The following is a 12404-nucleotide window of genomic DNA, read 5'->3' as shown; positions in this document are numbered from 1 at the left end:
AGCATTTTTATTAAAAAGTGACATTTGACGAAATGCAACAGCTGATGCTGGCCAAAATGGAACTCGCCAATTCGCGCGCGATATGTTTTATTTGTTTATTTTGTAGCAAGTAAAGTTCTTGAAGACATTTGTGTCATAAGGTCTAGTTCTGAGGATGGGTTCCATGAGAAATCGAAGAAATTCCTCAAATCTTATAGGCATACAATACATACAGTAATGTTTGGATTCTCGTCAACATATCAAGCATTTTTATTTAAACAAGTTAGTGATATTGACCAGAACGGAACTCTTCAACGCGCGCGATTCTTATTCTTTGTTAAGTTTGTAGCAAGCTAGGTTCTTAGGAAACATTTGTGTCAAGGTCCAGTTATGATGATGGATTCAATGAGGAATTGAGGATTTTAAATCGATTTGAATTCACAATTGGGAGGAATTGAGGATTTTCGTCAACATATCAAGTTTTTTTTATTTGAACAATTGACATTAATTGATGAAGTGAAACTGCTTATATTGAGCAAAATGGAACTCTTCAACGACAAGTATTTTACCTTAGGCGTGTTTTTTATTTTATTTCGTTTATAGCATGTAAGGCTTTTAAGGAACATTTGTGTCAAGGTCCAGTTCTGATGATAGGTTCTACGAGAAACCGAAGGAGCTTCTCATATTGTATAGGATAGGCATACATATAGTCATTTTAGGATTTTCATCAATATTACAAGCATTTTTACTCAATAAAGTGACATTTGTTGAAGTAGAATTGCTGATGAAGAACGGAACACCTCAACGACTTCCAGATTCTTTATTTTTATTACTCTTCTTTCTTTTTCATTATTCTTAGAACAGGTATTTCTACTAAGTGAACCGAACTGCTACTATTAAAAGTAGGTAGGTAGGTAGGTTAAATAGGTTAAAACTGTAAGGATTATTATGTATAAGTAGTCTTTCTTTTAATTAAACATAGGTAAGTAATTCTATTTAAGTATAAGTGTCTTTAAAAAAAACATCAATCGACTCTTATCTGTCACTAGTTCCAGTTTCAGAGTATAAAATCCGGGTACACAGCCACGGCCAGCCGGGTAGCCAGACAGTTCGAATACGGACAAGTTATTGTGAATAAAAAATCTTATCGTCTTGCAAAAGTTATTGTCATAAATGTATAGGTTTCGAATACATGAATATAAAGTTAAAATGCTGGTAAAAGTATTAGTTTTTATCATTAACCATTTTATATCCCAACAAAACTGTTACCCTTACAAAAATAAAATGCTTTAATTACCTTATGTAGGTTACCTTAGGTAATAAATAAATAAATAGGTAGGGACAATCTTACACAGATTGGCCCCAAACTAATCAAAGCTTGTATTATGGGTACTAGGCGACGTTAAACATACTTATTTAGATAAATATATATTTACGTATATACATAGAAAACACGCATGCCTTAGGAACAAATACCTGTATTCATCACACAAAGAAATGCCCTTACGCGATTCAAACTCGGGACCATCGGCTTCATACTTCATAAGCAGGGTCACTACCCACTAGGCCAAACCGGTCGGCAAAAGGTAAAGATAATTAGGTAAAGACAATGAATACTTAAACGTATTATAAATTGACACCAATATCCATCAAATAGTATAACTAGGTATGCTAAGAGCGGGCTTCAGGCCATTACGTCGCACCTTTAGAATTAAACTAATTTGACTCAAAAAGTACGACTACTTTATATATGTAGTTTGGTAGAACAGTAAGAACTCACTATATGTGTCTCTTTTTCATGCGGTGAAATCCCCCCCACCCGGAAAGGGTAGCGACGCCCATTTTATCGACTCTCGAGTCGACTCCAATCTGATACTAATAGTAAGTAAGTACTTACTTAGTAAGCAAATTGTAGTAGTCATCCCTTCTTAGTAAAAGGAAAGTATTGTAAAGATACTACTTTTTAACCGACTTCAAAAATTTTCTGAACCAATGTTGAAAATTAGTTATCGTTTGAAAGTGGGTATATAGTTCCAAGATGGTCCTATTTTTGACAAAACCACGAGGAATTAAGGGAACTCCCCAAATCTTATAGGCGTTTTTTAGTTTCATCAACAGACCAGGCATTGCCATTCAAAAAAGTGCTATTTGAAGAAGTGGAACTTCTGATCAGGACCAGAAAATAACTCTTTAACGATGCGTATTTCACCCTAGACGATTTGTCTTCTTTGTTATGTTTGTAAAGAAGCTACTTGCTTAACCCTTTACCAGGCCAAGGGATATATTTCACCCACATCTTATATCGGTTACCGTAGTCAGGTTTTAACTCCAAACCACCTACAAAATATTTTGTCAATCCCTGAAAATATTATTTTATGATCTTCATTCACAACACGCTTCTAAATTGCGTAATATATCTTTGGCAGCCGTTTAAATTCACTTGAACGCTAATTTCAGTAAACTACGGATAAATTCGAACACTTTTCATAATTTCTATGAAACAGAAGTACATAGGTCGAATAATTTTTTGATATTTTGTAGATTTTGAGTGTTGAAAGCTAATGTAATCGGAAACATTGCTAAATATTCATGCATTATTGTGTATGACCAGAATTAGGATGTGGGTTGACATTATCCCATGGCCTTATTAGAGTTTAACTGTGTGGGAGCTATATTTCCCATGGCCCGGTAAATTGTCTTGTCATGTCATAAAAACTCACGTAAGTAAGTGATTTTTTTTCAGTGATTGATATAATGTTTCGTAGGAGATTTGGAGTTAAACCTTGACTATTATAACCGATATAAGATGTGGGTGGAATATATCCCTTGGCCTGATCAAGAATATAATAAGACAAAATCTAGTATGACAGTTCATTACTTAGACAGGCGATGGGATAACCTTAACCCACATTTTTATTTCTGGTTTAAAGGAAGATCTCCGACGTTCATAAATACATTTTTTACAAGGCGTTCAATACGGTTGCAACAGCATATAAAGTACGTATTAAGACACGCTGGTTCTTCGGGGCCTGGTAAAGGGTTAACGAGGTTTAAGGAATATTTGTGTAAAGGTCTAGCTTACATCATGGGTTCCATGAGGAATTGAGGCAACCTCTCAATTCTTGATGGAACGTAAAACTGTTTATTGACATAATTGTCGATAGGTATCCCATCTGCTCTAATTTACCCCACTTGACGGTACTTACATGAAAAAAAAACTTCTCTTAAAAATAGGAAACCGACTTCAAACATAGGTATTAGAAAACAATACAAAAACTGTTATTGTATTTTCAGAAACCATACGGAAATAATGAGGATGCATCGACATAAGAAGAATCGAACATGGGCAAGATAAAGTTCAAGAAAAAAGCAAATATAATGTGTACTTGTGTGTAGTCAAAGAAAGTTGAAAAATAAAGCATAATTAATGGCCATAGAATACAGAACCGATACACGAACATTAAGACTATTAAAAATAGACATATAGGTTGATCGTACTACTCGTACTAATGTATTTCTTTTGTTCAATTATATTATTGCATTAAAGTTAGATTCTCTAGATATATATTATTCATAGGTTCTGTATTCTATACGAATTGTTTCAGTGTAATTATTGTACTAAATACCGTTGACCGCCTGTCAACAGTATTTATTTCTACATTACTATCACAGAAGATTTTAGGCCCTACAGTAGTTTTTGAATTAGTATTTACTATGGACAAATATAGCGAAATGTGAGTTTTTACCTAAAATATCAATCTTTTGTGAACGTGGTGTAGAGTATATACCGCCTAAGACTGAAGTAGCTACGCGGGCAACGTTTTCAAAATAGAATCGTGTTCATGGTCGGCCCATGGTAAAAATAATTAGGTACACGTAGACCCGCTAAATAAACCCCGTGGACCCACCAGGAGAACATATTGGAGAGACTAGAGATAATATACCGCTTTAAGGGCGGTCGCACTCGGCATTGACATCTGGCGTCTAGATGGCGGATGGACCTCAGCGAATTTCAAAGAAATATTTATAAACATCCAATGACGTCCGGCTCGGACACCAGATCTTCAATGTCCTGATTCCTGTGGAGTCTCCAGGTTCCATCCTCTCCACGTGTGAGTCCTAGGATTTTTCGCGCTGCCAGACTCCGATGACTCAGGCACGTAGTCCAGATGGGTGAGGATCGTGCAGCCTGGAGGGCGTACTCTGAAGTTCCAAATGGCCGAAGACCGTCTAGACGTCCTAGGTAGGTCCCGCTGGAGAGATGAAATGCAAAAAGACCTTAGCGAACTCGGCGCCGTCGACTAGATGGAAACGGTTTTGGACAGAGAAGCATGGCGGTCTTTGGTGTCGGAGGCCAAGATCCACTTCGGGTCGCTGCGCCATAGCAGTAAGTAAGTATTTATAAACATACTGTACCTTCTGTGTACCTAACCCAAAACGAGATATTTAAGAAAAAGTCCACCCGCCATTCTGACGTCAGGATTGCGGTTGGATCTATGAAATCTTGCATTATACCGCACTAAAAGTATGCAGTTATATGGTACAGTCGCCATCAGATATATCGGAGTGGCCGAGGTGCTCAAAGATCTCTAAACACGCACTCTAACCTCTTGACAGTAGAGGCATGTTCAGATATTCGTGGGTACCTTGGCCGCTCCGATATATATGATGGTGACTGTACCTTCAGTTTACCTCTGTAAATAGAAATAGAAACCGGTGTACCTCTCCCCAAAACAAGCTAGCTAGGCTAAGCTCATGCACAATATAACTGCATACTTTTAGTGCGGTATAATGCAAGATTTCATAGGTCCACCCGCCATCCTGACGTCAGGTTGGCGGGTGGACCGTTTTGTAAAATATCTCGTTTTGGGGAAAGGTACACTGGTTTATATTAAAGGTACACAGAAGGTACAATATGTTTATAAATATTTCTTTGAAATTCGCTGAGGTCCACCGCCATCCTGACGCTTACCATATATCTAAGGACCGACCTTAGGGGCAATAACGATAGTGCTAGTTCAGTTGTGTCATTCACAAATTCGAGCCAATCGTGCTGTCTAACGCAACTAGATGCGATCAATCGCGTGCATAATGCGAACTCATCAACCAATCACGTCGTGGTACTTGTGGCGTTAGACTGCACGATTGGCTCAAACTCGTGTGCGTAACACCGCTGTACTGGCCCCATTCTTATTGCCCGTAAGGCCCGTCCTCAGATATATTATGTCAACGACACAGTCGCGATTTTAAAAAATCACATCGCTTCTGCTACCAAATTGTTGAGCATAACGTTTTCCTATCCATAGGTTCCATCTGTCCAGTAGGATCCACCATCTCGATCCACCAGATTGAAGAGATTGTTACTTAACTGATGGATCGAGATAATGAAACCTACTGAATAGAGCGGGTCGATTGGATATAACAAAGTACGCTTATATGAAACGCTACTCCGGTGTGCGAGTGAGACAGTCAGGCCAATTTGAACTTGCATTTGACAGAAAACTGACTCCATCAAACGCTACCAGTTCCATTGCCGGCCTCTTCGCTGCCTTCTATAGTGGTTCAATCTTACCTTGCTTATGAATATAAGGGGCGTGCACACCGATATTAGAGTAATATTGGAATCATATCAGTTAGTTGCGGGCGTCTCGCTCGCACAAATACATGCGTATAAGTGCGAAATGAACACACGAATGACAGCTAACTGGTATCATTCCAATATTATTCTAAAATTGGTTTAATGTCAGTTGCACTTTCGAATTGGCCTACATAGCGATTTCCTTAGCCTGCACACCGGATCGGCGTGTGGGCCGGCATCTAGCTAATGTAAAGCCACCTCATTGGGTGCTTTTAGCCTTTTGAACGGCAAGAACACCTAAAGATGTGGTGAGAGAAAGCCGCGCGTCCCTCATGCACTGCACTAGCTTTACAGCTTGCATTGCGACCAATGTATGCCGCTCACCGCCCCGCCGGTCGCGTGGGTCCAATCCACGGCCCTAGAAGACGTACTTTACATATAAACAAGAGCACGCGAGCATTTTGCGAGTTGTGTATGTGTACTTGTGTTATCTAGGCGCACAAACGGTTACAATAACAAGAAGTGTACACCGCGTGTGCAGTCCAACACGGGAACACGGGTGCGATTCGAAAATAACGCGCTAGCGACGCATTACGACATTGATATTTTACCCTTTGAACGCCATAACAAAAACGTTACTCACATGCCAAGGTCACGGGCGCAAGTGAGCTTGAAAGTGCATGAGTATTACATTAGGGACTTTGACAGCGATTATAACAGCTATAATCATTAATGTGTTCATGGCCCTTAAATCATGTCTAGTGACGGCGCCTTTAGGTGTTCTTGACGTTCAAAAGGTTAAGGGCGTTTGCTAGCTGGCGCTAGTGCACAGAGCGGGCAAACACGCGCAGGTGCCTTTGTAAGTAAAATCAGTCGCACGCGTCCGCGCCAGTTAGCGTTGCTCATACTGTAAGAGCTCGTTCCCACTATGTCGGATGTCGTGGCGATTTTTAATCGTACGTTCCACTGGCAGAACATTTTATATGAAGCTGTTCACACTCGTCCGACAACGATTTTGTGTCGGATACGACATAAAATGTCGTGCGTTTTGCCAGCCCTCCCAGCCCGGAAAAAAATCGTGTCGTGTCTCGCTCGCGTACGAGTGAATATAGCGCTGTTCACATTTTGTCGGATGTCGGAACGATTTCGCCCGCGCCGCCCGCGCGGCACCCCCTCACACACCCGCGCGTCGCTGCCGCGTCGTTGCGATCGCTTCTTAATTCAGCTATCAAATTCTGAAATATTCATAAGGTAAATCTTTCCTTGAGAATTGGGTGTACCCAATATCTCCTTTTTAGGGTTCCGTAGCCAAATGGCAAAAAACGGAACCCTTATAGATTCGTCATGTCCGTCTGTCTGTCCGATTCTGTCACAGCCACTTTTTTCCGAAACTATAAGAGCTGTACTGTTCAAACTTGGTAAGTAGATGTATTCTATGAACCGCATTAGGATGTTTACACAAAAATAGAAAAAAAATAATAAATTTTGGGGGTTCCCCATACTTAGAACTGAAACTCAAAAAATCTTTTTTCATCAAACCCATACGTGTGGGGTATCTATGGATAGGTCTTCAAAAATGATATTGAGGTTTCTAATATCATTTTTTTTCTAAAATGAATAGTTTGCGCGAGAGACACTTCCAAAGTGGTAAAATGTGTGTCCCCCCCCCGTAACTTCTAAAATAACAGAATGAAAAATCTAAAAAAAATATATGATATACATTGCCATGTAAACTTCCACCGAAAATTGGTTTGAACGAGATCTAGTAAGTAGTTTTTTTTTAATACGTCATGAAATTAAAAAAAAAAATTTTTCATCATACCCATACGTGTGGGGTATCTATGGATAGGTCTTCAAAAATGATATTAATGTTTCTAATATCATTTTTTTCTAAACTGAATAGTTTGCGCGAGAGAACCTTCCAAAGTGAAAAAAAGTGTGTCCCCCCCCCCGTAACTTCTAAACTAACAGAATGAAAAATCTAAAAAAAATATATGATATACATTGCCATGTAAACTTCCACCGAAAATTGGTTTGAACGAGATCTAGTAAGTAGTTTTTTTTAATACGTCATGAAATAAAAAAAAAAAATTTTTTTTCATCATACCCATACGTGTGGGGTATCTATGGATAGGTCTTCAAAAATGATATTAATGTTTCTAATATCATTTTTTTCTAAACTGAATAGTTTGCGCGAGAGAACCTTCCAAAGTGAAAAAAAGTGTGTCCCCCCCCTGTAACTTCTAAAATAACAGAATAAAAAATCTAAAAAAATATATGATATACATTACCATGCAAACTTTTACCAAAAATTGTTTTGAACGAGATCTAGTGAGTAGTTTTTTTTTAATAAGTCATAAAATTAAAAAAAAATTTTTTTCATCAAACATATATGTGTAAGGTATGTATGGATAGGTCTTCAAAAATGATAGTTAGGTTCCTAAAATCATTTTTTTCTAAACTGAATAGTTTGCGCGAGAGACACTTCCAAAGTGGTAAAATGTGTGTCCAAAGTGGTAAAATGTTGAACAAGATCTAGTAAGAAGATTTTTTTTTAATACGTCTTAAATTGTACGGAACCCTTCATGCGCGAGTCCGACTCGCACTTGGCCGCTTTTTTTAACTGCCTCTAATCGTTTCTTTCGCAAATAATACAAAACCACAAACATTTCGTCGACGTTCATCTTGTACTAAGCCTCGCTACCCACTCGAAAAATACACGCCAGCTGCGATCGTGCACGACAGACGACTAGTGGGAACAGTACCGCCGACACCCGATTGAAATCCGGATCCGACATCCGACATAGTGAGAACAGCGGCAACGACACACGATTAAAAATCGCCACGACATCCGACATAGTGGGAACGAGCTCTAAGCCGCACGCCCGCTCCATGCACACGCGCGACGTTGCGGACGCCCTATGCCCTAAACCTTACTTGAAAGTGTGAAGGTTACTCTGACAGCGGCTATATCAGCTATAATGTATTTATGACGCTTTGAGCATAGCTAGTTACGACGCCTTAAGGTATTCTTGGCGTTCAAAAGGTTAAGGGCGTTTGCTAGCTGGCGCGAGTGCACGGAGCGGGTGCACGTGCGCGGGTGCCTTTGTAGGTAAAATTCGTCGCACGCGTCCGCGCCAGCTAGCGTCGCCAGTTACTGTTTTTCGTTAACCCGCTTCAGCTAGCAAACTAATCGCAAATGGTCCGAGATTGGCGCAATAACCATGCATTCTCTTATCTGGATCTGGATGCACCTATTCACCAATGCTTGCTTTAAATTAACTTGTCGACTCATCCTGCTAATATTTGTGCGACCGTGAAGAAAATGTATGCCGTCAGTTATTTTTCAATTTATATGAAATAAAGGTGTTAAATGTATTCAAAAGTTTTTATTTCATATGTATATATAATGGAACGAAATACAGCTACTATCTTAGCTTGGCAAGCAGTTAAGAGTCGCTGATGCTTTTATTGTATTCACTGCGTTAATTTTAGGTTTAAGATTCTTTATTCTCACTAAGAATTTGACAATTCACTTACATGAGAACTTAAAACTACACAATTTAATCCTGCTTCATATGGCAAACGAAGGAAACGTTGCTTTGAACCGCGACGCAATCTCAAATGTTTCACTTTTACACAATTTTCCTGCAGAGAGACAAAACAAGTATGTACATAGTACCTTTTTACGATTTATTTTATCGTAACATATAAACTTAGATTTATTTTCTTGCTGCTAATTATGGTACTCCAACTACTCCATAAATACATTTACTTACCTACTTATTGCTTAGGAATCTTATTTCATGTTTAATAATAAGTTTATATAACGTTTCTAGCGGGACATAACGCGAACTTTAAAAAATGTAATGCTTTTTCTACCTTTATCACTCGAATATGTAAGAGCAAGAGAGATAAATAGACGAAACTTACTAGTTCAAGGTAACCACTCCTTTTATTGTCAAAGTTCCGAATTAAACAAACTTATTCTTCGGTGACATTTTTAGCGTTTATAAGCGACTATACGGATCCAGCATTTGCCGCTCATTCGGTTCTCCTATTGCACGCAAGATGTCAGTACTAGAGAGGATTTGAAAAATCATAATTAAGTAGTTTAGTGCCATTTATTGAGCAGTAATAATTTAAAAAAATATATAAATTACTTTTTCATTATATTTCAGGCATGCAAAGTGATGTAAATGGTTACAAAAGTAACTCTAGATGAATGACATTTTTTAGTTCCAGTTTACGCCGCAGCGCATGATCAAAATTATTAATATCATCTTCCCTGGACACTTTCGGTCTTTGGTGTCATATAAGTAATTAATGCTTAATTGAAGACCTTCCAAATAGGATATGACTCAATTGTATATACCAATAGTAAAAATTACCCAAACTGCTACCAAGGCTCCATCTAGTGCCAGGTAGAACAAACAAAGCGGCATTTACCACAATTAATTAACGAAAAAACTCGTTTTATTACCGCCCCTGCAAGCATTTGAGTGCAAGTATATATATATTAAAATACCTTATAAAAATGTCTTTTAAATGATATATATGGCTTGAGTATACAAGCAAGTTTCAGTGTTTAATAGCAATATTTTTCATTCAAGCATATGTTATATCAACTAATTCCAGCCCTGTACGTACTTAAACGTAAGTAGTGGTAAACAGAAATCTAGAATTTCTCATATTCTTTCATACAAAACACCTAACAACCGGCTACGTAACAAGTACTTTGTAAAACAACAGTTTATATTCGCCACTCTTTTTTTTTAATTGCTCAGTCCCTGCACGTTATCCAAAGTTGGTGTCATACAATAAAATAATGCTAAGAGTCAACCCTTTCAAACGAGATATGTCTCAACAGTATACATCCATGGGACAAATTGCCCATTCTCCTTTGCATGGTAATGTACATCATATATATTTTTTTTAGTTTTATCATTCCCTTATTTTAGAAGTCACAGGGGGGGGGGACACATTTTACTACTTTGGAAGTGTCTCTCGCGCAAACTAATCGGTTTAGAAAAAAAATGATATCAGAAACCTCCATATTATTTTTGAAGACTCAAAATACCCACATGTATGAGTTTGATGAAAAAAAAATTTTGAGTTTCGGTTCTAAGTATGGGGAACCCCCAAAATTTATCGTTTTTTTTTATATTTTTGTGTGAAAATCTTAGTGCGGTTCACAGAATACATCTACTTACCAAGTTTCAACAGAGTTCTTATAGTTTCGGATAAAAGTGGCTGTGACATACGGACGGACAGACAGACATGACAAATCCATAATTCCGTTTTTTGCCATTTGGCTACGGAACCCTTAAAATTTTACAAAATAAATAATCCTAACCTAACCTAACATGGAGACCGTAGCCAAACTACCGTGCCGGGAACCCGCTTAGTGGGTACTCTGTTTGTAATCGCTTTCCTCTACAAAGCGGGAAAACCCTGGGATCGACTACGAGCATAGCGCTACGAAAACATTGGCAGTTAATGTGTTAATTTCATACCAAATCGTTCGATTCCCAAATATATATCAAAATATTATTCGAAAATTAATTCTTAGAAGTATTGATTGACATTCGGGGTTATCACAATAATGAATTTAATAACGAAAGCGGAGCTGTCTCATCACATTATGAGCTTGGAATTCGTTCCTTTATTAAAACAATTTTCTGATGTCGGTATTTTGTTGCTTTTCGTTGTTTTCAGACTTCATTAAGCTGGCAACTGGAGAATATTGAAATTCAATTAAGTTATATCAATTTGTTTGTTTCCAGTCAATGATTGACAGGGTTGGCCTAACTAATCTGCATAACTGCTGAACCGTAGATTGCAAGGCTATTTAATCGGAGGAAAATAAATTATAGACGAATAATGCTTGTTTTATGGAATATTCTCACTTAATTAAATTATGGTAACAATTCTCCACAATATCAACAATTAATTGAACTTTTGAGATTATAAAACCATACAGGTACTGTCATTCATATAAAATTATGCGCATTGGATTCGGACATGTATAAAATTAGATGATGACAGAGAAAATCTGTGGTTGTGCACGCAAAAGGACGTCAAGTTGTACCAACTCTAATGATTGCTCGTAGCAAAGCTGAGCCGAAAGGAGCCGAGAAATCCCGAACGCTGCAGATTCTTCCCACTGCACACTGTCACAATCCGTCACTTGAAATTTTGGCAAACCACTTTTAAAACATTAGTTATGTTAAGTTCCCAATATGGAAGGAATATAATCTTCATATACCAAAAAGTGTCCGACAAAAAGCCATAAATAGGTGGCGCTACAATACCTAGAATACTTGAGAATTAATCTTATCATAGACAGCGCACTTCACTCCATCAATAACGCCTAGATTCTAGACTCAAGCGCTACTCTGGAGAGATTTGGAACTAAATATTATTTATAGCTGACAGCTGGACACTTTTGCAACAGTTCTGCCTATGAAGATTCTGTTCCTTGCCTCTACCTTTCATAGTTCCCAATTTAACTACGTTTTGTTTTATTCATTTTGATTTTTGATGCTTACGATTTCTTTTCTTGGAAAAATAACTAAGTAGTTTAACGCACACAATATTTCTAAATAAAAATCTGTCAAAATCGCTATTATCGTGACAAGTTAACTGGCGTTGCCAGTATATTTCGCCCTTAGTTCAATTTAATTTAATTTCTACAATTCCGTGTAACCTGCAATCGATCAGTCCTATAATCAATCTTAATTACAGTGGAAATTAGGTGGTTGATATTGACAGAATGGGCGGAGATGGTTTACTACGTAAAGTCGCAAGTACCAGGTATACTTAGAGCTTCATTCTCACGTATGTA

General features: G+C 37.9%; 1 protein-coding gene and 1 long non-coding RNA gene across 5 annotated transcripts in view; both read left to right on the top strand.

Moving 5' to 3' along the window:
* Nucleotides 1-12404, top strand: part of LOC133531232 (uncharacterized) — a 452362-nt gene that overhangs the window by 300907 nt on the left and 139051 nt on the right. The window lies entirely within an intron of this gene.
* Nucleotides 1-12404, top strand: part of LOC133531230 (sperm surface protein Sp17) — a 364739-nt gene that overhangs the window by 346031 nt on the left and 6304 nt on the right. The window lies entirely within an intron of this gene.

The sequence above is a fragment of the Cydia pomonella genome, chromosome 24 (assembly GCF_033807575.1).
Source record: "Cydia pomonella isolate Wapato2018A chromosome 24, ilCydPomo1, whole genome shotgun sequence".
Lineage (NCBI taxonomy): Eukaryota > Metazoa > Arthropoda > Insecta > Lepidoptera > Tortricidae > Cydia > Cydia pomonella.
Note: the sequence above shows the minus strand (reverse complement) of the source record. Positions and strands in the feature narration are given on the sequence as shown.